At 36.4% G+C, this 25383-nt stretch overlaps 1 protein-coding gene across 2 annotated transcripts in view; it reads right to left on the bottom strand.

The window, feature by feature from the left end:
* The window catches only part of LOC143224852 (uncharacterized), a 39595-nt gene extending 20121 nt beyond the window's left edge, over window positions 1-19474 (bottom strand). Inside the window, exon 1 of one of the 2 annotated variants that reach the window (XM_076453219.1) lies at window positions 18636-19474. The gene's annotated coding sequence lies outside the window, so the exon portion shown is untranslated. The remainder of the gene's footprint in view (window positions 1-18635) is intronic. The other variant, XM_076453218.1, reaches the window with a different exon arrangement.
* Window positions 19475-25383: the final 5909 nt, after the last annotated feature.

The following is a 25383-nucleotide window of genomic DNA, read 5'->3' as shown; positions in this document are numbered from 1 at the left end:
TATGTGCGTATAATTTTTTCCACAATTTTTAAGGAAATGTGTTGCTGTTGATGAAAGGTTGTTTTATTTTGTTTATTTCATCGTTAATTTTATCTGGCGAGCATGGTTTTGTGGCTGTGTTTATTTGGTTCCTTAGAATGTTGAGTTTTTGCTTTGTTTCATGTGCTGAGTCCCAGAGAATGTATAGTCCAGTATGGGTGATTTTTCGGTGGATGTCTTTTTGGAACTGTGTCTTAGTTCTAGTGATTCTGAGGTTAAGAAATGCTACTTGGTTAGCTTTTCCTGTTCACAGGTGAACCTAAAATCCCCTACAATCCCATAACCCTTCATAACTCGTCTCTGAGACATGTGTATGACAGCGGTGAGTTACAAAGTCTCTTTGTTAACCTAAAATCACCAGAGAAGGTCGTAACTTGTTCTCTGCTTACCAATAAAAGTGTTAATATCCATACCAGCCGTTATGAGATACATTGTTAAGTAGTTGCTTTCCCTCTGGTGCTGTTAACTAGTTGCTTTCCTTCTAGTGTTGTTAACTAGTTATTTTCTCTCTAGTACTGTTAACTAGTTATTTTTCTCTAGTGCTGTTAACTAGTTGCTTTCCCTATAGTGTTGTTAACTAGTTATTTTCTCTCTAGTACTCTTAACTAGTTGCTTTCTCTCTAGTGTTGTTAACTAGTTGATTTCCCTCTACTGTTGTTAACTAGTTAATTTCTCTCTAGTACTGTTAACTAGTTAATTTCTCTCTAGTACTGTTAACTAGTTGCTTTACCTCCGGTGTTGTTAACTAGTTGCTTTCCCTCTAGTGTTCTTAACTAGTTATTTTCTCTCTAGTACTGTTAACTAGTTGCTTTCCCTCTGGTGCTGTTAACTAGTTGCTTTCCCTCTGGTGCTGTTAACTAGTTGCTTTCCCTCTGGTGCTGTTAACTAGTTGCTTTCCCTCTAGTGTTGTTAACTAGTTGCTTTCTCTCTAGTGTTGTTAACTAGTTGCTTTCCCTCTAGTGTTGTTAACTAGTTGCTTTCTCTCTAGTGTTGTTAACTAGTTGCTTTCTCTCTAGTGTTGTTAACTAGTTGTTTTCTCTCTAGTGTTGTTAACTAGTTGCTTTCCCTCTACTGTTGGTAACTAGTTGCTTTCTCTCTAGTGTTGTTAACTAGTTGCTTTCCCTCTACTGTTGGTAACTAGTTGCTTTCTCTCTAGTACTGTTAACTAGTTATTTTTTCTCTGGTACTGTTAACTAGTTGCTTTCCCTCTGGTGCTGTTAATTAGTTGCTTTCCGTCTGGTACTGTTAACTAGTTATTTTCTATCAAGTACTGTTAACTAGTTGCTTTCTCTCTGGTGTTGTTAACTAGTTGCTTTCTCTCTAGTACTGTGAACTAGTAATTTTCTCTCTAGTTCTGTTAACTAGTTATTTTCTCTCTGGTACTGTTAACTAGTTGCTTTCCCTCTGGTGTTGTTAACTAGTTGCTTTCTCTCTAGTGTTGTTAACTAGTTGCTTTCCCTCTACTGTTGTTAACTGGTTATTTTCTCTATAGTACTGTTAACTAGTTAATTTGTCTCTAGTACTGTTAACTAGTTGCTTTCCCTCTGGTGCTGTTAACTAGTTGCTTTCCCTCTTGTGTTGTTAACTAGTTATTTTCTCTCTAGTACTGTTAACTAGTTAATTTGTCTCTAGTACTGTTAACTAGTTGCTTTCCCTCCGGTGCTGTTAACTAGTTGCTTTCCCTCTATTGTTGTTAACTAGTTGCTTTCCCTCTACCGTTGTTAACTAGTTATTTTCTCTCTAGTACTGTTAACTAGTTGCTTTCCCTCTGGTGCTGTTAACTAGTTGCTTTCCCTCTTGTGTTGTTAACTAGTTATTTTCTCTCTAGTACTGTTAACTAGTTAATTTGTCTCTAGTACTGTTAACTAGTTGCTTTCCCTCCGATGCTGCTAACTAGTTGCTTTCCCTCTATTGTTGTTAACTAGTTGCTTTCCCTCTACCGTTGTTAACTAGTTATTTTCTCTCTAGTACTGTTAACTAGTTGCTTTCTTTCTGGCGCTGTTAACTAGTTGCTTTCCCTCTAGTGCTGTTAACTAGTTGCTTTCTTTCTGGCGCTGTTAACTAGTTGTTGTTTCTCTAGTACCCTGGACTAGTTGCTTTCTTACTATGGACTGCTTGTTCTTGATGACGAGAACTACACTTGAAATAAAAACGGCTGGTATGGGTATTAACGCTTTAGGTCATCTTCAGGTTAAGAAAGAGAGTTTGCAACCGACCGTTGAAATGTCTTGGGGACGAGAGTATAAACGGGTACGGAATTGTAGGGGGCGTTGCATTTGAATGTTAGGTTTTTAATTAATACAGGTAAAGAAGTATTCCTTTATATTGGTTTAATTTTAGGTGCTGTATAAGTCGGGCTTCTTTGATTTTTCGTTTGTTTATATTTGTTTCCCAACTTAATATCTGGGTGTTTTCTATGGTTATGTGTTTATTTGACTTGTGTTCAAACACGTGTGAAGGTGTTTTTTTTTTTTTTGTTCTTTGAGTCTAGTTTCCATTTTTCTGCTTGTTTCTCCAGTATAGAAGTTGTTGCATTGTATTTTATAAATTATGTTGGTGTTGTGTTTCTCAGTGTAGTTTTTACAGAGTATGGACTTTAGTTTTGTACCTGGTTTTTAAATAAATTTGGTGTTTATTGGAATATCGTGTTTTGTTATAAGTATTGTTGGTTATTTTTTCACTGATGTCAGGAACATATGGTATACAGCAGTGTAAGGCTCTTGTATCTTGGGATTTATTTTTGTTGATCTAGGTATGTGCGTATAATTTTTTTCCACAATTTTTAAGGAAATGTGTTGCTGTTGATGAAAGGTTGTTTTATTTTGTTTATTTCATCGTTAATTTTATCTGGCGAGCATGGTTTTGTGGCTGTGTTTATTTGGTTCCTTAGAATGTTGAGTTTTTGCTTTGTTTCATGTGCTGAGTCCCAGAGAATGTATAGTCCAGTATGGGTGATTTTTCGGTGGATGTCTTTTTGGAACTGTGTCTTAGTTCTAGTGATTCTGAGGTTAAGAAATGCTACTTGGTTAGCTTTTCCTGTTCACAGGTGAACCTAAAATCCCCTACAATCCCATAACCCTTCATAACTCGTCTCTGAGACATGTGTATGACAGCGGTGAGTTACAAAGTCTCTTTGTTAACCTAAAATCACCAGAGAAGGTCGTAACTTGTTCTCTGCTTACCAATAAAAGTGTTAATATCCATACCAGCCGTTATGAGATACATTGTTAAGTAGTTGCTTTCCCTCTGGTGCTGTTAACTAGTTGCTTTCCTTCTAGTGTTGTTAACTAGTTATTTTCTCTCTAGTACTGTTAACTAGTTATTTTTCTCTAGTGCTGTTAACTAGTTGCTTTCCCTATAGTGTTGTTAACTAGTTATTTTCTCTCTAGTACTCTTAACTAGTTGCTTTCTCTCTAGTGTTGTTAACTAGTTGATTTCCCTCTACTGTTGTTAACTAGTTAATTTCTCTCTAGTACTGTTAACTAGTTAATTTCTCTCTAGTACTGTTAACTAGTTGCTTTACCTCCGGTGTTGTTAACTAGTTGCTTTCCCTCTAGTGTTCTTAACTAGTTATTTTCTCTCTAGTACTGTTAACTAGTTGCTTTCCCTCTGGTGCTGTTAACTAGTTGCTTTCCCTCTGGTGCTGTTAACTAGTTGCTTTCCCTCTGGTGCTGTTAACTAGTTGCTTTCCCTCTAGTGTTGTTAACTAGTTGCTTTCCCTCTAGTGTTGTTAACTAGTTGCTTTCTCTCTAGTGTTGTTAACTAGTTGCTTTCCCTCTAGTGTTGTTAACTAGTTGCTTTCTCTCTAGTGTTGTTAACTAGTTGCTTTCTCTCTAGTGTTGTTAACTAGTTGCTTTCCCTCTACTGTTGTTAACTAGTTGCTTTCCCTCTACTGTTGGTAACTAGTTGCTTTCTCTCTAGTGTTGTTAACTAGTTGCTTTCCCTCTACTGTTGGTAACTAGTTGCTTTCTCTCTAGTACTGTTAACTAGTTATTTTTTCTCTGGTACTGTTAACTAGTTGCTTTCCCTCTGGTGCTGTTAATTAGTTGCTTTCCGTCTGGTACTGTTAACTAGTTATTTTCTATCAAGTACTGTTAACTAGTTGCTTTCTCTCTGGTGTTGTTAACTAGTTGCTTTCTCTCTAGTACTGTGAACTAGTAATTTTCTCTCTAGTTCTGTTAACTAGTTATTTTCTCTCTGGTACTGTTAACTAGTTGCTTTCCCTCTGGTGTTGTTAACTAGTTGCTTTCTCTCTAGTGTTGTTAACTAGTTGCTTTCCCTCTACTGTTGTTAACTGGTTATTTCCTCTATAGTACTGTTAACTAGTTAATTTGTCTCTAGTACTGTTAACTAGTTGCTTTCCCTCTGGTGCTGTTAACTAGTTGCTTTCCCTCTTGTGTTGTTAACTAGTTATTTTCTCTCTAGTACTGTTAACTAGTTAATTTGTCTCTAGTACTGTTAACTAGTTGCTTTCCCTCCGGTGCTGTTAACTAGTTGCTTTCCCTCTGTTGTTGTTAACTAGTTGCTTTCCCTCTACCGTTGTTAACTAGTTATTTTCTCTCTAGTACTGTTAACTAGTTGCTTTCCCTCTGGTGCTGTTAACTAGTTGCTTTCCCTCTTGTGTTGTTAACTAGTTATTTTCTCTCTAGTACTGTTAACTAGTTAATTTGTCTCTAGTACTGTTAACTAGTTGCTTTCCCTCCGATGCTGCTAACTAGTTGCTTTCCCTCTATTGTTGTTAACTAGTTGCTTTCCCTCTACCGTTGTTAACTAGTTATTTTCTCTCTAGTACTGTTAACTAGTTGCTTTCTTTCTGGCGCTGTTAACTAGTTGCTTTCCCTCTAGTGCTGTTAACTAGTTGCTTTCTTTCTGGCGCTGTTAACTAGTTGCTTTCCCTTTAGTGCTGTTAACTAGTTATTTTCTCTCTAGTACTGTTAACTAGTTGCTTTCCCTCTAGTGTTGCTAATTAGTTGCTTTCCCACTGGTGCTGTTAATTAGTTGCCTTTCTTCTAGTGTTGTTAATTAGTTGCTTTCCCTCTAGTATTGTTAACTAGTTGCTTTCCCTATGGTGCTGTTAACTAGTTGTTTTTCCCATGGTACTGTTAACTAGTTGCTTTCTCTTTAGTATTGTTAACTGGTTGCTTTCCCTCTAGAATTGTTAACTAGTTGTTTCCCTGTGGTGCTGTTAATTATTTGCTTTTCTTCTAGTATTGTTAACTAGTTGCTTTCCCTCTAGAATTGTTAACTAGTTGTTTCCATGTGGTGCTGTTAATTATTTGCTTTTCTTCTAGTATTGTTAACTAGTTGCATTCCTCTGGTGCTCTTAATTCGTTGCTTTCCTTCTAGTGTTGTTAATTAGTTGCTTTCCCTCTAGTGTTTTAACTAGTTATTTTCTCTCTGGTGCTGTTTACTAGTTGCTTTCCCTCTGGTGCTGTTAATTAGTTGCTTTTCTTCTATTGTTGTTAATTAGTTGTTTTCTCTTTGGTGCTGTGAATTAGTTGTTTCCTTCTAGTGTTGTTAATTAGTTGCTTTCTCTCTGGTGCTGTTAATTCGTTGCTTTCCTTCTAGTGTTGTTAATTAGTTGCATTCCCTCTGGTGCTGTTAATTAGTTGCTTTTCTTCTATTGTTGTTAATTAGTTGTTTTCTCTTTGGTGCTGTTAACTAGTTGCTTTCCCTCTAGTGTTGTTAACTAGTTGATTTCCCTCTGGTGCTGTTAACTAGTTGCTTTCCCTCTGGTGCTGTGAACTAGTTGCTTTCCCTCTGGTGCTGTTAATTAGTTGCTTTCCTTCTAGTGTTGTGAATTAGTTGCATTCCCTCTGGTGCTGTTAATTAGTTGCTTTCCCTCTAGTATTGTTAACTACTTGCTTTTTTTCTAGTATTGTTAACTAGTTGCTTTTTTTCTAGTACTGTTAACTAGTTTCTTTTCTTCTAGTATTGTTAACTAGTTGCTTTTCTTCTGGTATTGTTAACTAGTTGCTTTTCTTATGGTATTGTTAACTAGTTGCTTTTCCTCTTGTGCTGTTCAGTAGTTATTTTCTTTTTAGTACTGTGACTAAGTTTCTCTCTGTAACACAGAGGTTTCCAATCTATGTGCCCTTAATCAGTGGTAATCCGCTGAAATGATTCATATTTACAGAAAAGGCCCGGCATGGTCAGGTGGTTAAGGCACTCGACTCGAAATCGGAGGGTCGCGGGTTCGAACCCCCGTTACACCAAACATGCTCGCCTTTTCAGCCGTGGGGGCGTTATAATGTTATGGTTAATCCCATTATTCGATGGTAGAAGAATAGCCCAATAGTTGGCGGTGGATGGTGATGACTAGCTGTCTTCCTTCTGGTCTTACACTGATAAATTATTGACGGCTAGCGCAGATAGCCCTCGAGTAGCTTTGCGCGAAATTTAAAAAAGACAAACAAAACATCACAGAAAGGTTTTATGCATAAATTCGCACACCTAGAAACAATAGCAAATAGACTCCTACACAGTGCAATAAACTATTTTAACATAAATTGAAGAAAAAATGAATTAGCAAACAAACTAGACAGATACTGTTTACATGATGAAGATAGTCCTAAACAACTTTCCCCTGTGAATATATATATTCAAATAAAACAAAAAGGCCACCTATAAACTAGACTTCACATTAGTTTAGGGATTAATTACTAAACATTGAAAGGTTTTTTTATGTAAACTTTTTATAATTAATACCTAACTAATGAAAGTGATATTCATTATGAAATTATAAAGAGAAAATGTTTTATTTGCACCAGGTGTATGTGTAGATCGTGCACGGACATTGCCCTGAAAGGGGCCTGAGTAAGTGCGGGTTACCCTGGCCTTCGTGTACACGTAAGGGTTTTCTTGTGACTCATACCATATTAGAAATCATGTAACCAGCAAGGTCATCTATCCACATATTTGGTGAATAAGTAGAAAACGATGTGTTTAGAAACTGGCGCGGACTCTTATCGGCAAATCTACAATTTCTTTGTCTTCAAAGGCTCAATTTAATTTTGAGCTAATACACTAGAGGGAAAACCGTTTGTTAACCGCACCCACCACCACCTATATGGATAATTTCGTCCGATCGAATAGCGAGATTTAACCGTCACTATTATAATGTACTGAGTCACACCCAGCATAACTGTATGCTTTATCACAGATAAGACAAATACCACAATTATAATGTACTGAGTCACACCCAGCATAACTGTAGGCTTTATCACAGATACGACAAATACCACCATTATAATGTACTGAGTCACATCCAGCATAACTGTATGTTTTATCACAGATAAGCCAAATACCACCATTATAATGTACTGAGTCACACCCAGCGTAACTGTAGGCTTTATCACAGATAAGACAAATACCACCATTATAAAGTAGAGTCACACCCAGCATAACTGTAGGCTTTATCACAGATAAGACAAATACCACCATTATAATGTACTGAGTCACACCCAGCATAACTGTAGGCTTTATCACAGATAAGACAAATACCACCATTATAAAGTAGAGTCACACCCAGCATAACTGTAGGCTTTATCACAGATAAGACAAATACCACCATTATAATGTACTGAGTCACACCCAGCATAACTGTAGGCTTTATCACAGATAAGACAAATACCACCATTATAAAGTAGAGTCACACCCAGCATAACTGTAGGCTTTATCACAGATAAGACAAATACCACCATTATAATGTACTGAGTCACACCCAGCATAACTGTAGGCTTTATCACAGATAAGACAAATACCACCATTATAATGTACTGAGTCACACCCAGCATAACTGTATGTTTTATCACAGATAAGACAAATACCACCATTATAATGTACTGATCCATCACCCAGCATAACTGTATGTTTTATCACAGATAAGCCAAATACCACCATTATAATGTACTGAGTCACACCCAGCATAACTGTATGTTTTATCACAGATAAGACAAATACCACCATTATAATGTACTGAGTCACACCCAGCATAACTGTAGGCTTTATCACAGATAAGACAAATATCACCATTATAATGTACTGAGTCACACCCAGCATAACTGTAGGCTTTATCACAGATAAGACAAATACCACCATTATAATGTACTGAGTCACACCCAGCACAACTGTATGCTTTATCACAGATAAGCCAAATACCACCATTATAATGTACTGAGTCACACCCAGCATAACTGTATGTTTTATCACAGATAAGCCAAATACCACCATTATAATGTACTGAGTCACACTCAGCATAACTGTATGCTTTATCACAGATAAGACAAATACCACCATTATAATGTACTGAGTCACACTCAGCATAACTGTATGCTTTATCACAGATAAGACAAATACCACCATTATAATGTACTGAGTCACACCCAGCATAACTGTATGCTTTATCACAGATATGACAAATACCACCATTATAATGTACTGAGTCACACCCAGCATAACTGTATGCTTTATCACAGATAAGACAAATACCACCATTTTAATGTACTGAGTCACACCCAGCATAACTGTAAACTTTATCAAAGATAAGACAAGTATCACCATTATAATGTACTGAGTCACACTCAGCATAACTGTAGGCTTTATCACAGATAAGACAAATACCACCATTATAATGTACTGAGTCACACTCAGCATAACTGCTGGCTTTATCACATATAAGACAAATACCACCATTATAATGTACTGAGTCACACTCAGCATAACTGTTGGCTTTATCACAGATAAGACAAATACCACCATTATAATGTACTGAGTCACACTCAGCATAACTGTTGGCTTTATCACAGATAAGACAAATATCACCATTATAATGTACTGAGTCACACCCAGCATAACTGTAGGCTTTATCACAGATAAGACAAATACCACCATTATAATGTACTGAGTCACACCCAGCATAACTGTATGCTTTATCACAGATAAGACAAATACCACCATTATAATGTACTGAGTCACACCCAGCATAACTGTATGCTTTATCACAGATAAGACAAATACCACCATTATAATGTACTGAGTCACACTCAGCATAACTGTATGTTTTATCACAGATAAGCCAAATACCACCATTATAATGTACTGCGTCACACCCAGCATAACTGTAGGCTTTATCACAGATAAGACAAATACCACCATTATAATGTACTGAGTCACACCCAGCATAACTGTAGGCTTTATCACAGATAAGACAAATACCACCATTATAAAGTAGAGTCACACCCAGCGTAACTGTAGGCTTTATCACAGATAAGACAAATACCACCATTATAATGTACTGAGTCACACCCAGCATAACTGTAGGCTTTATCACAGATAAGACAAATACCACCATTATAAAGTAGAGTCACACCCAGCATAACTGTAGGCTTTATCACAGATAAGACAAATACCACCATTATAATGTACTGAGTCACACCCAGCATAACTGTAGGCTTTATCACAGATAAGACAAATACCACCATTATAATGTACTGAGTCACACCCAGCATAACTGTATGCTTTATCACAGATAAGACAAATACCACCATTATAATGTACTGATCCATCACCCAGCATAACTGTATGTTTTATCACAGATAAGCCAAATACCACCATTATAATGTACTGAGTCACACCCAGCATAACTGTATGTTTTATCACAGATAAGACAAATACCACCATTATAATGTACTGAGTCACACCCAGCATAACTGTAGGCTTTATCACAGATAAGACAAATATCACCATTATAATGTACTGAATCACACCCAGCATAACTGTAGGCTTTATCACAGATAAGACAAATTCCACCATTATAATGTACTGAGTCACACTCAGCATAACTGTATGCTTTATCACAGATAAGACAAATACCACCATTATAATGTACTGAGTCACACTCAGCATAACTGTATGCTTTATCACAGATAAGACAAATCCACCATTATAATGTACTGAGTCACACCCAGCATAACTGTATGCTTTATCACAGATAAGACAAATACCACCATTATAATGTACTGAGTCACACCCAGCATAACTGTAAACTTTATCAAAGATAAGACAAGTATCACCATTATAATGTACTGAGTCACACTCAGCATAACTGTTGGCTTTATCACAGATAAGACAAATACCACCATTATAAAGTAGAGTCACACCCAGCATAACTGTAGGCTTTATCACAGATAAGACAAATACCACCATTATAATGTACTGAGTCACACCCAGCATAACTGTAGGCTTTATCACAGATAAGACAAATACCACCATTATAAAGTAGAGTCACACCCAGCATAACTGTAGGCTTTATCACAGATAAGACAAATACCACCATTATAATGTACTGAGTCACACCCAGCATAACTGTAGGCTTTATCACAGATAAGACAAATACCACCATTATAATGTACTGAGTGTACACCCAGCATAACTGTATGATTTATCACAGATAAGACAAATACCACCATTATAATGTACTGATCCATCACCCAGCATAACTGTATGTTTTATCACAGATAAGCCAAATACCACCATTATAATGTACTGAGTCACACCCAGCATAACTGTATGTTTTATCACAGATAAGACAAATACCACCATTATAATGTACTGAGTCACACCCAGCATAACTGTAGGCTTTATCACAGATAAGACAAATATCACCATTATAATGTACTGAGTCACACCCAGCATAACTGTAGGCTTTATCACAGATAAGACAAATACCACCATTATAATGTACTGAGTCACACCCAGCACAACTGTTGGCTTTATCACAGATAAGACAAATACCACTATTATAATGTACTGAGTCACACTCAGCATAACTGTTGGCTTTATCACAGATAAGACAAATACCACCATTATAATGTACTGAGTCACACTCAGCATAACTGTTGGCTTTATCACAGATAAGACAAATATCACCATTATAATGTACTGAGTCACACCCAGCATAACTGTAGGCTTTATCACAGATAAGACAAATACCACCATTATAATGTACTGAGTCACACCCAGCATAACTGTATGCTTTATCACAGATAAGACAAATACCACCATTATAATGTACTGAGTCACACCCAGCATAACTGTATGCTTTATCACAGATAAGACAAATACCACCATTATAATGTACTGAGTCACACCCAGCATAACTGTATGTTTTATCACAGATAAGCCAAATACCACCATTATAATGTACTGCGTCACACCCAGCATAACTGTAGGCTTTATCACAGATAAGACAAATACCACCATTATAATGTACTGAGTCACACCCAGCATAACTGTAGGCTTTATCACAGATAAGACAAATACCACCATTATAAAGTAGAGTCACACCCAGCGTAACTGTAGGCTTTATCACAGATAAGACAAATACCACCATTATAATGTACTGAGTCACACCCAGCATAACTGTAGGCTTTATCACAGATAAGACAAATACCACCATTATAAAGTAGAGTCACACCCAGCACAACTGTAGGCTTTATCACAGATAAGACAAATACCACCATTATAATGTACTGAGTCACACCCAGCATAACTGTAGGCTTTATCACAGATAAGACAAATACCACCATTATAATGTACTGAGTCACACCCAGCATAACTGTATGCTTTATCACAGATATGACAAATACCACCATTATAATGTACTGAGTCACACCCAGCATAACTGTATGCTTTATCACAGATAAGACAAATACCACCATTTTAATGTACTGAGTCACACCCAGCATAACTGTAAACTTTATCAAAGATAAGACAAGTATCACCATTATAATGTACTGAGTCACACTCAGCATAACTGTAGGCTTTATCACAGATAAGACAAATACCACCATTATAATGTACTGAGTCACACTCAGCATAACTGCTGGCTTTATCACATATAAGACAAATACCACCATTATAATGTACTGAGTCACACTCAGCATAACTGTTGGCTTTATCACAGATAAGACAAATACCACCATTATAATGTACTGAGTCACACTCAGCATAACTGTTGGCTTTATCACAGATAAGACAAATATCACCATTATAATGTACTGAGTCACACCCAGCATAACTGTAGGCTTTATCACAGATAAGACAAATACCACCATTATAATGTACTGAGTCACACCCAGCATAACTGTATGCTTTATCACAGATAAGACAAATACCACCATTATAATGTACTGAGTCACACCCAGCATAACTGTATGCTTTATCACAGATAAGACAAATACCACCATTATAATGTACTGAGTCACACTCAGCATAACTGTATGTTTTATCACAGATAAGCCAAATACCACCATTATAATGTACTGCGTCACACCCAGCATAACTGTAGGCTTTATCACAGATAAGACAAATACCACCATTATAATGTACTGAGTCACACCCAGCATAACTGTAGGCTTTATCACAGATAAGACAAATACCACCATTATAAAGTAGAGTCACACCCAGCGTAACTGTAGGCTTTATCACAGATAAGACAAATACCACCATTATAATGTACTGAGTCACACCCAGCATAACTGTAGGCTTTATCACAGATAAGACAAATACCACCATTATAAAGTAGAGTCACACCCAGCATAACTGTAGGCTTTATCACAGATAAGACAAATACCACCATTATAATGTACTGAGTCACACCCAGCATAACTGTAGGCTTTATCACAGATAAGACAAATACCACCATTATAATGTACTGAGTCACACCCAGCATAACTGTATGCTTTATCACAGATAAGACAAATACCACCATTATAATGTACTGATCCATCACCCAGCATAACTGTATGTTTTATCACAGATAAGCCAAATACCACCATTATAATGTACTGAGTCACACCCAGCATAACTGTATGCTTTATCACAGATAAGACAAATACCACCATTATAATGTACTGAGTCACACCCAGCATAACTGTAGGCTTTATCACAGATAAGACAAATATCACCATTATAATGTACTGAATCACACCCAGCATAACTGTAGGCTTTATCACAGATAAGACAAATTCCACCATTATAATGTACTGAGTCACACTCAGCATAACTGTATGCTTTATCACAGATAAGACAAATACCACCATTATAATGTACTGAGTCACACTCAGCATAACTCTATGCTTTATCACAGATAAGACAAATCCCACCATTATAATGTACTGAGTCACACCCAGCATAACTGTATGCTTTATCACAGATAAGACAAATACCACCATTATAATGTACTGAGTCACACCCAGCATAACTGTAAACTTTATCAAAGATAAGACAAGTATCACCATTATAATGTACTGAGTCACACTCAGCATAACTGTTGGCTTTATCACAGATAAGACAAATACCACCATTATAAAGTAGAGTCACACCCAGCATAACTGTAGGCTTTATCACAGATAAGACAAATACCACCATTATAATGTACTGAGTCACACCCAGCATAACTGTAGGCTTTATCACAGATAAGACAAATACCACCATTATAAAGTAGAGTCACACCAGCATAACTGTAGGCTTTATCACAGATAAGACAAATACCACCATTATAATGTACTGAGTCACACCCAGCATAACTGTAGGCTTTATCACAGATAAGACAAATACCACCATTATAATGTACTGAGTGTACACCCAGCATAACTGTATGATTTATCACAGATAAGACAAATACCACCATTATAATGTACTGATCCATCACCCAGCATAACTGTATGTTTTATCACAGATAAGCCAAATACCACCATTATAATGTACTGAGTCACACCCAGCATAACTGTATGTTTTATCACAGATAAGACAAATACCACCATTATAATGTACTGAGTCACACCCAGCATAACTGTAGGCTTTATCACAGATAAGACAAATATCACCATTATAATGTACTGAGTCACACCCAGCATAACTGTAGGCTTTATCACAGATAAGACAAATACCACCATTATAATGTACTGAGTCACACCCAGCACAACTGTTGGCTTTATCACAGATAAGACAAATACCACTATTATAATGTACTGAGTCACACTCAGCATAACTGTTGGCTTTATCACAGATAAGACAAATACCACCATTATAATGTACTGAGTCACACTCAGCATAACTGTTGGCTTTATCACAGATAAGACAAATATCACCATTATAATGTACTGAGTCACACCCAGCATAACTGTAGGCTTTATCACAGATAAGACAAATACCACCATTATAATGTGCTGAGTCACACCCAGCATAACTGTATGCTTTATCACAGATAAGACAAATACCACCATTATAATGTACTGAGTCACACTCAGCATAACTGTATGCTTTATCACAGATAAGACAAATACCACCATTATAATGTACTGAGTCACACCCAGCATAACTGTATGTTTTATCACAGATAAGCCAAATACCACCATTATAATGTACTGCGTCACACCCAGCATAACTGTAGGCTTTATCACAGATAAGACAAATACCACCATTATAATGTACTGAGTCACACCCAGCATAACTGTAGGCTTTATCACAGATAAGACAAATACCACCATTATAAAGTAGAGTCACACCCAGCGTAACTGTAGGCTTTATCACAGATAAGACAAATACCACCATTATAATGTACTGAGTCACACCCAGCATAACTGTAGGCTTTATCACAGATAAGACAAATACCACCATTATAAAGTAGAGTCACACCCAGCACAACTGTAGGCTTTATCACAGATAAGACAAATACCACCATTATAATGTACTGAGTCACACCCAGCATAACTGTAGGCTTTATCACAGATAAGACAAATACCACCATTATAATGTACTGAGTCACACCCAGCATAACTGTATGTTTTATCACAGATAAGACAAATACCACCATTATAATGTACTGATCCATCACCCAGCATAACTGTATGTTTTATCACAGATAAGCCAAATACCACCATTATGATGTACTGAGTCACACCCAGCATAACTGTATGTTTTATCACAGATAAGACAAATACCACCATTATAATGTACTGAGTCACACTCAGCATAACTGTATGCTTTATCACAGATAAGACAAATACCACCATTATAATGTACTGAGTCACACTCAGCATAACTGTATGCTTTATCACAGATAAGACAAATACCACCATTATAATGTACTGAGTCACACCCAGCATAACTGTATGCTTTATCACAGATAAGACAAATACCACCATTATAAAGTAGAGTCACACCCAGCATAACTGTAGGCTTTATCACAGATAAGACAAATACCACCATTATAATGTACTGAGTCACACCCAGCATAACTGTAGGCTTTATCACAGATAAGACAAATACCACCATTATAATGTACTGAGTGTACACCCAGCATAACTGTATGATTTATCACAGATAAGACAAATACCACCATTATAATGTACTGATCCATCACCCAGCATAACTGTATGTTTTATCACAGATAAGCCAAATACCACCATTATAATGTACTGAGTCACACCCAGCATAACTGTATGTTTTATCACAGATAAGACAAATACCACCATTATAATGTACTGAGTCACACTCAGCATAACTGTTGGCTTTATCACAGATAAGACAAATATCACCATTATAATGTACTGAGTCACACCCAGCATAACTGTAGGCTTTATCACAGATAAGACAAATACCACCATTATAATGTACTGAGTCACACCCAGCATAACTGTATGCTTTATCACAGATAAGACAAATACCACCATTATAATGTACTGAGTCACACCCAGCATAACTGTATGCTTTATCACAGATAAGACAAATACCACCATTATAATGTACTGAGTCACACCCAGCATAACTGTATGTTTTATCACAGATAAGCCAAATACCACCATTATAATGTACTGCGTCACACCCAGCATAACTGTAGGCTTTATCACAGATAAGACAAATACCACCATTATAATGTACTGAGTCACACCCAGCATAACTGTAGGCTTTATCACAGATAAGACAAATACCACCATTATAAAGTAGAGTCACACCCAGCGTAACTGTAGGCTTTATCACAGATAAGACAAATACCACCATTATAATGTACTGAGTCACACCCAGCATAACTGTAGGCTTTATCACAGATAAGACAAATACCACCATTATAAAGTAGAGTCACACCCAGCACAACTGTAGGCTTTATCACAGATAAGACAAATACCACCATTATAATGTACTGAGTCACACCCAGCATAACTGTAGGCTTTATCACAGATAAGACAAATACCACCATTATAATGTACTGAGTCACACCCAGCATAACTGTATGTTTTATCACAGATAAGACAAATACCACCATTATAATGTACTGATCCATCACCCAGCATAACTGTATGTTTTATCACAGATAAGCCAAATACCACCATTATAATGTACTGAGTCACACCCAGCATAACTGTATGTTTTATCACAGATAAGACAAATACCACCATTATAATGTACTGAGTCACACTCAGCATAACTGTATGCTTTATCACAGATAAGACAAATACCACCATTATAATGTACTGAGTCACACTCAGCATAACTGTATGCTTTATCACAGATAAGACAAATACCACCATTATAAAGTAGAGTCACACCCAGCATAACTGTAGGCTTTATCACAGATAAGACAAATACCACCATTATAATGTACTGAGTCACACCCAGCATAACTGTAGGCTTTATCACAGATAAGATCTACGTTGTAAGTACACAGATATGCTATTTTATCAAGCTTATGATATCTCTATCAAAAATGTATTAAAAATGTTTTAGAACTTTTGTTGTAATTTGTAGCGTGTATGTTAAAATAGCTTTGAGGAATCCAATACGTAAATCATTCTCTGTTGCATATGATTCTTTTAAAGTATTACGATTTCATAAACTCCAAAAATAAATAATTGCCTTCACCAGAAGTTATTCACAAAATAAAATGTCTTCAAACTTTTAATTAATCGTTGAAATATTTGTAGTTCTTACCTCGGACGTTTATCGACTGATATTGTTGGTTTGAATAACTTCACAATGAGTGAAACTCCAAAGTAAAAAAAAAAAAAAAAATACGTTTTCCCATTCTAACTCAAAAGCGATATAATGCATAAGTTTCGATTTTTTAAAATTTAATTTATATGTATTATTCCTGTTTTACAACTCAATTGTTAAGGTCTCAAATATTGGGTTTGCCCCTGGATGCACAAATTCTTCCTTTTTTTAAGGCCCCAGCATGGCCAGGTGGGTTAAGGCGTTCGACTCGTAATCTAAGGGTCGCGGGTTCGAATCCCCGTCGCACCAAATACTTGCTTTTTCAGCCGTGTGGGCGTTATAATATGACGGTCAATCCCACTATTTATTGATAAAAGAGTAGCCCACGAGTTGGCGGTCGGTGGTGATGACCAACTAACTGCCTTCCCTCTAGTCTTACGCTGCTAAATTAGAGACGGCTAGTGCAGGTAGCCCTCGTGTCGCTTTGTACAAAATTCAAAACACAAACTTTTTTAAATCGAAGCTTACGACAGACAAAAACGTAAAATGATTCTGTGATTAATTGTGTGGAATCAACTGGAAGTAAACTGTATGTAAACATGTCGATAATTACTGGTGAAAACGTATTTGGTAATTTTATATTGTCATTTGTGAAACTAATAATATATATAGGAAACATCGTACTAACTGAAGGCTGGTATGACCTGGCGATTAGAATGATTCATACACAAACTGAGAGTCGAACTTCTGCCTTCAAACATGCATATACCTTTCAGTTTTGAGGGTTGGTACGATGTCACGGTAATTCCACATTTTGTTGATTAATAGTTTATCAAGAATTGCCAGTGGATGGTGTTGACAAGCTGTCTTTCTTCTTGTCGATTACTTCTAAATTTAAGATGGCTAGGGGCAGTTAGTGTGTGTTTTCTTATAGCAGAGCCACATTGGGCTATCTGCTGAGTCCACCGAGGGGAATTGAGCCCCTGGGTTTAGCTTTGTAAATCCGTAGGCTTACCGCTGTATCAGAGGGAGACAGGGCAGTTAGTTCTTGAGTAGCATTGAAGGAAATTGAACAAACAAACAAACAAACAAACCTAATGTTCCTAAACTAAATCAGTGTTATAAATGCTTCGTTTTTGACACACTCCTTCATGAGTATTTCATCACAGCCACAAACTATTAGATATAAAACTATTAAATGAGACCAGCGGCCGTAGCTGATCCACTCAAATATTTTGAACAATTGTCCAGTAGGTGATAGTATAAAGATGAACACGTGACTGGATTTACATGTAAACTGACCTTGTATTATTCTACAGTGTGAAACTTAGAGATGAAAATATAACTAGAGCTTTCAGATAAACCTACAATCTGTGATTCTACTGAATATTGAACATAAAGACGGAGGTATGATTTAAACATTCAACCAAATGTACAATATTGAGTATAGAACATAAATATTAATTCAACATTTCAGACTTCATATAAATTTACGAGGTATTGTTTCACTGACTTTATAACAACATTAGATAAAGATTAACACACAATTTCAGCCTTAATATCTACTGAATTCAGAATTCTGTTAAAGGTTTGAATCTTACCTGGACAAGAACAACACTACAAAAACCCAGTGTACCATTTCCGTCTCACACATTGTCACAGTAGGTCATTGTAGACGACTCGAATGACGGAGCAGTCACCATATTTATATATATAAAAGAAGTTCTAACAATGTAAATAGACATAAATGTAATGCATTACGGACGTTTATTTCACTCCAGTTCCGTAACGCACACTAAATGCAGGAACAGAACAACGAACGTGGTGATGGACAGCAGGAGAAATGACTCTAATTTTTTTTTATCATTTTCTTCTATATATAGATTTTTTTTTTTCCTCTTCGCTATGGCCGACAGTTCTGTTATGTTATTAACGCTACACACTCCACAGTTCGAGTACCTCCCGTAGCTGGTGGTCCCCCAAGGTTTGATCCCCCATGTATACAACAGCTGTTAGTTTTTGCGCTTCTGGCGGTAGTAAAGCTGGGTAAATATATATCGTCCCCTGTCTTGAGAGTATTTCTTTCTCTGTGGGAAGTGTGATGGTTGGGTTGGTACTAAAAGTACGGTGGACTCTCGAAGTGACGTCATTTCCGTTTAGTCATCAGAAATAGTTACTGATTTTCAGCCTGGAAATTATCAACGCTCGAAGAGTCACAAATATTTAAAAGTTGTGCTCTACAAGTTTCAAACCGCTACATATTTTCTGACGTAACTTCCGCTTATTTAGTTTTGATAAAGCGGACACTGACGGTTTCACTTGTGTGGCTCACTAAGGGGTACAGAAAAGTACAAACGTTTCAACGAAACTTGTTGTATTATTTGTTTATACAGCAGCAACAGTTTTTGTGTGTTTCCTAGATCCAGTTACTCTAATGAAATCACGTGAACCATGAAACATCGTTTCCAAATTTCCATTGCGTAGCTGTTTCCAGTTGGTTGTTTTTTTCTCTATTCCTCACGCTTTCATTTCACGCTTTCACGAGTTGTAGTTCTTTACGGTTTTATTTGTTTCTAAATTTAGGGTATACTTATGCAACAAGAAGGTTTTAAAAGTTTTTCAAGTGAAAAGATTATTATTTTCTGTCTGATTTATATTTCGAGGTCGTTTGCTTCTCAGTTTTAAAGCAAAGTCAAATTGGGTTCGATCTCTACTGTGCCCATTGCAAAGGGAGGTGAATCAAACCCCGAAATTTGGCATTGAACCTCCGTAGACTTATCAGTGTCCCATCAAGAGAAAGGGGACATTTTCGGGGTTGAGAGCCAAACTTAGAAGTAGAGGGAGAGTTTCCGATTAAATATCAGAAACAGAAAGTAAAAAGTGACAAAACCGAGCAAGAATTGTATCCACTTTAAACTAGCACAGAAAAATAATATAAATATAATAGAGACAGTATTCTTTGTTTCTCTCTTGCAGAAGCTTATGTGCATATTTATTTTTCTATATACTTCCTTATTCGTTATTCTTTCGGCTTAGTTTGGTTTGTTTTCAATTTCACGCAAAGCTACACGAGGGCTATCTGCGCTAGCCGTCCGTAATTGAGCAGTGTAAGACAAGTTGGAAGGCAGTTAGTCATCAGCACCAACCGCCAACTGTTGGGCTACTCTTTTACCAACGAATAGTGGGATTGACCGTTACATTATAACGCCCTCACGCTGAAAGGGCGAGCATGTTTGGTGTGACAGAGATTCGAACCTACGACCCTCGGATTACGAGTCGAGTACTTTAACCACCTGGCCATGCCAGATTTTTTTCACATTTTACTAATTTGGTATGTAAATAATCCGATTTGTATCTCTAAGTAAAAACAAAAGCCAACAAACAGCTTTATATTTCTTTGTATAAAATAGCGTAGTAAATGAAACGCGCAGTATTTGCTAAAGGTTTAGCTAAATTAACTTCCTAAAACAACGTGAAAATGGTAGAAATGTCCATAGTGTAAGGCCATAAAATCTTTTTGTATACGCTAGTTTTCATGTGTTCAATTCAAGTAAAACTGACGTGTCTTAGATGCCAACGTACAAATATCCAACCATAAAATGTGAGTGGAAGCTATAAAATCATAAACCAATCATATTAGTAGTTTATAAATTCACAATACTTTGTTTTCTCTGTATTCCGGGTTGGCATGGCGTGGTGATTAGGGCGTCGGACTTGCTCCCAACACGCTCGCCCTTTCAGCCTTGAGGGCGTTATAACGCAACTGTCAATACGTTGGTAAAAGAATAGCTAAAGAGTTTGGGACGGATGGTGACGACTACCTGTCTCTCACTGTTAAATTATGGGTGGCTATTTTAGATAGCGCTCAAGTAGCTTTACGCGAAATTTAAAACGAGCAGTTTTATTTTTCAAAAATCAGTCATCAGGCTAACGTGTCTAACGCAAAAGAAAACCCTCGTAATTAAAAATAGCAACAACAAAAACTAGTAATATTTTTTTTATACTACGTGATACACGAAAATGTTTGTGCTCACAGCACGTATATAACGAAACCCTACGTGATTATATCTCGTATTAAGAAAGCGAATTGTTTTGTAACTGTAAGATTCACCTGGAAAGTTAAAAAAAACAACACAAAAAAAAACTCTTTGGTTTCTTTGTAAATAAACGAATTAATAGTTAGAGAAACAGAATTTTTTACGTTATCAAAATGTACTTGGAAAGATGGGTTTTCTTCTCTGATAAACTTATGAATGAAAAACAAAACAATGACGACTTGATAAAGTGGAGTAGATTCAGCTGGTGAGCTGAAACATTTTCGTGTCTTAAAAACAAAACCAAAACTAACGTCAATTTCGAACCAGAGTATATCTACATTGTTACAGCTTATAACAAGATCTTGAGATCGGATATCGCATCAGAAACTAACTAAATCCAACAAACGTCTTCAAGCAAATAAAATCGAGAGCAAAAAACAAACAAACAAAAACGCCAGTGGCGCCTCACATCTCTATGGTGTACTTATTTTAAATCTGATTATTATTTTCTTTTCTCAATCAATATTCAGCGTTGCCACATCTCCTCGTTGTATTAACCCTCGGTGTTTGGAACTTAATATGACTGATATTCAAGCTATTGTAACAACCGAGTACAAGTGAGACACAGACTGGTGCAACCAGTAAATCTAGAATATGTGGTTAAAATGCAGTTTTAACCAGTTTGGCGCGAGCTTACACAAAATCGTCCCCTTTTTTTCAGAGGGGGCGGAGTTAATACCTGAACTAATCTAGAAAGCCTTGTTGTGACTTTTGATGTACGAAAGAAGGAAACACTCAATTGAACATAAACTCAATGAACTCCAGTCCAAGTGATAAACACAGATAAAAGTCGGCCTGGACTTAACAGTCAGCATGCTGCAGGCTGATCTTGTACAGAGTTTCCAAACTTGAGCGCTGGAAGGAAAAATAAAGACCTCAGAAGCAAATCTGAAGATTTGGTTTAAACAAAACTAAACCCGAAACTACGTGAGTTCTGTTCTAATGAGCACGTATACTTGAATCTCAAGGTTGTTACTGCCGACACACGCATGGAGGACATAATGTACTTTAGCTACTCTTATCAGATACTTTTACAGATAAGACTCGTTGACGGTAATAAGAAAGTCGGCTGTAACGTTGTCGTCTAATTACCCTCGTTAAAAACTGAGTAAGTGGCGACATGGTGTAGGAATTTGTTGTGAAATGTTATTAGTTTTTTAACGTGTGTGTTTGTGTATATATATTACGTCGCGCTTCGCACTTAGAAACTTTGTATATCGACAGATTATCTCAGAGTAAAATTATTCGCGACAGAAATCATAAAGGAACTACAAGAGATACTTCAAGACTAGACGAAGATAGATAATGATTCTATCTTGACAACTGAAATGTCATACAGACATGAACAAAAAACAAACGAAAAACACGACGAAATGAAGTGTTTTTTTTTCTTCTGACGATCTATTTTTCCTCTGTCAAGTAAGTAAATATGTACACACTTCGGTTGAGTAAGTTATAATAAAACAATTTTTAGAGCCTCACGATGTCATTATAGTTCAAGCGCTGTATATGTCCCTATCTTGTACGTTCTAAATCCTTGACCCAAATCAGTTAGCAGTGAAACTCAGATTTAAGTAACCAGAATATGACAAATAAAAGTTAATAATATTAAACCGACAATTAAAGAAGGAAAACAAAAATAAATTAACATTCTTTGTTTAACACAATAAATTAATTAAACTGGCATAACAATTAGGCCCGGCATGGCCAGGTGAGTTAAGACGTTTGACTCGCAATCTGAGGGTCGAGGGTTGGGATCCCCGTCACACCAAACATGTTCGCCCTTTCAGCTGTGGGGGCGTTATAATGTTATGATCAGTCCCACTATTCGTTGGTAAAAGAGTAGCCCAAGAGTTGGCGGTGGGTGGCGATGACTAGATGCCTTCCCTTTAGTCTTACACTGCTAAATTAGGGACGGCTAGCGCAAATAGCTTTCGTGTAGCTTTGCGCGAAATTAAAAACAAACAAACATAAACACTAAAGGACAACTAACTCAGCACAGTATATCAGGCAATTCAGTTTAAGCATAAGCCTTGTAAAAATTTCGTTATATAACTTTAAAACTTAAAGCTAAAGTTTGAGAATTAGCATATCAGAAATCATCAGATATGTGGTTCATTTAACATTATAATTGTTTTAGCACAAACCTACACAATAAGACTATACGTCCATCAAGGGGTAATCGCATCCTAGATTTGGGTGTTTTAAGTTCGTAAACTCAAAGTTGGTCCACTAGACGGACGATTAATTAATTACAATATTCATGAAATTAAATAATTAATTACATAGAAGTAACTCATACAGATTGCATATGATCAGAGATGATTGGATATCACTTCTCAAAAGAATAAAACAAAAATCCCTTGTTTAGTAACATTATGTATTGGTGTGACTGATAGACAAAAATCCCTTGTTTAGTAACATTATGTGTCGGTGTGACTGATAGACAAAAATCCCTTGTTTAGTGACATTATGTATCGGTGTGACTGATACACAAAAATCCCTTGTTTAGTAACATTATGTATCGGTGTGACTGATACACAAAAATCCCTTGTTTAGTAACTTTATGTATCGGTGTGACTGATACACAAAAATCCCTTGTTTAGTAACATTATGTTTCGGTGTGACTGATAGACAAAAATCCCTTGTTTAGTAACATTATATATCGGTGTGACTGATAGACAAAAATCCCTTGTTTAGTAACATTATATATCGGTGTGACTGATAGACAAAAATCCCTTGTTTAGTAACATTATATATCGGTGTGACTAATAGACAAAAATCCCTTATTTAGTAACATTATGTATCGGTGTGACTGATAGACAAAAATCCCTTGTTTAGTAACATTATGTATCGGTGTGACTGATAGACAAAAATCCCTTCTTTAGTAACATTATGTATCGGTGTGACTGATAGACAAAAATCCCTTCTTTAGTAACATTATGTATCAGTGTGACTGATAGACAAAAATCCCTTCTTTAGTAACATTATGTGTGACTGATACACAAAAATTCGAGATATGTAAAAAAAGTCATTATTTTCTAATAACTGTGTAATATTTACATGAAACAAAAAATTGTAAATGTAAACTGACACAATGGGTTGTCTATGTCGTGCCCATCATTGGTAAACTGACACAATGGGTTGTCTATGTCGTGCCCATCATTAGTAAACTGACACAATGGGTTGTCTATGTCGTGTGTAAACTGACACAATGGGTTGTCTATGTCGTGCCCATCATTGGTAAACTGACACAATGGGTTGTCTATGTCGTGCCCATCATTAGTAAACTGACACAATGGGTTGTCTATGTCGTGTGTAAACTGACACAATGGGTTGTCTATGTCGTGCCCATCATTGGTAGCGAAGGACCTTTTTCAGCGTTCTGAGTCTTCATACTTAGTGGAAGGGGAAATTGTTACGTATAACTTGTTATAAAAAATGTGGTTCACAAGTGTTCAGCAGCACCTTAAAGTTTTACTAAATGGTTCAGAATCATGGCGATGTAAGCACAAGACAATGAAAGTATAACAGTAAACAGTGTTATAAATACCTTAAAGACACATATCTAGTACAAGACAGTGGAAGTAGAACAGTAAACAGTGTTATAAATATCTTAAAGACACATATCCAGTACAAGACATTGGAAGTAGAACAGTAAACAGTGTTATAAATATCTTAAAGACACATATCCAGTACAAGACAGTGGAAGTAGAACAGTAAGCAGTGTTATAAATACCTTAAAGACACATATCCAGTACAAGACAGTGGAAGTAGAACAGTAAGCAGTGTTATAAATACCTTAAAGACACATATCCAGTACAAGACAGTGGAAGTAGAACAGTAAACAGTGTTATAAATACCTTAAAGACACATATCCAGTACAAGACAGTGGAAGTAGAACAGTAAGCAGTGTTATAAATACCTTAAAGACACATATCCAGTACAAGACAGTGGAAGTAGAACAGTAAGCAGTGTTATAAATACCTTAAAGACACATATCCAGTACAAGACAGTGGAAGTAGAACAGTAAACAGTGTTATAAATACCTTAAAGACACATATCCAGTACAAGACAGTGGAAGTAGAACAGTAAACAGTGTTATAAATACCTTAAAGACACATATCTAGTACAAGACAGTGGAAGTAGAACAGTAAACAGTGTTATAAATACCTTAAAGACACATATCCAGTACAAGACAGTGGAAGTAGAACAGTAAACAGTGTTATAAATACCTTAAAGACACATATCC

Source organism: Tachypleus tridentatus, chromosome 9, assembly GCF_004210375.1.
Source record: "Tachypleus tridentatus isolate NWPU-2018 chromosome 9, ASM421037v1, whole genome shotgun sequence".
Taxonomy (NCBI): Eukaryota; Metazoa; Arthropoda; class Merostomata; order Xiphosura; family Limulidae; genus Tachypleus; species Tachypleus tridentatus.
This window is presented reverse-complemented; position numbering and strand designations above follow the sequence as displayed.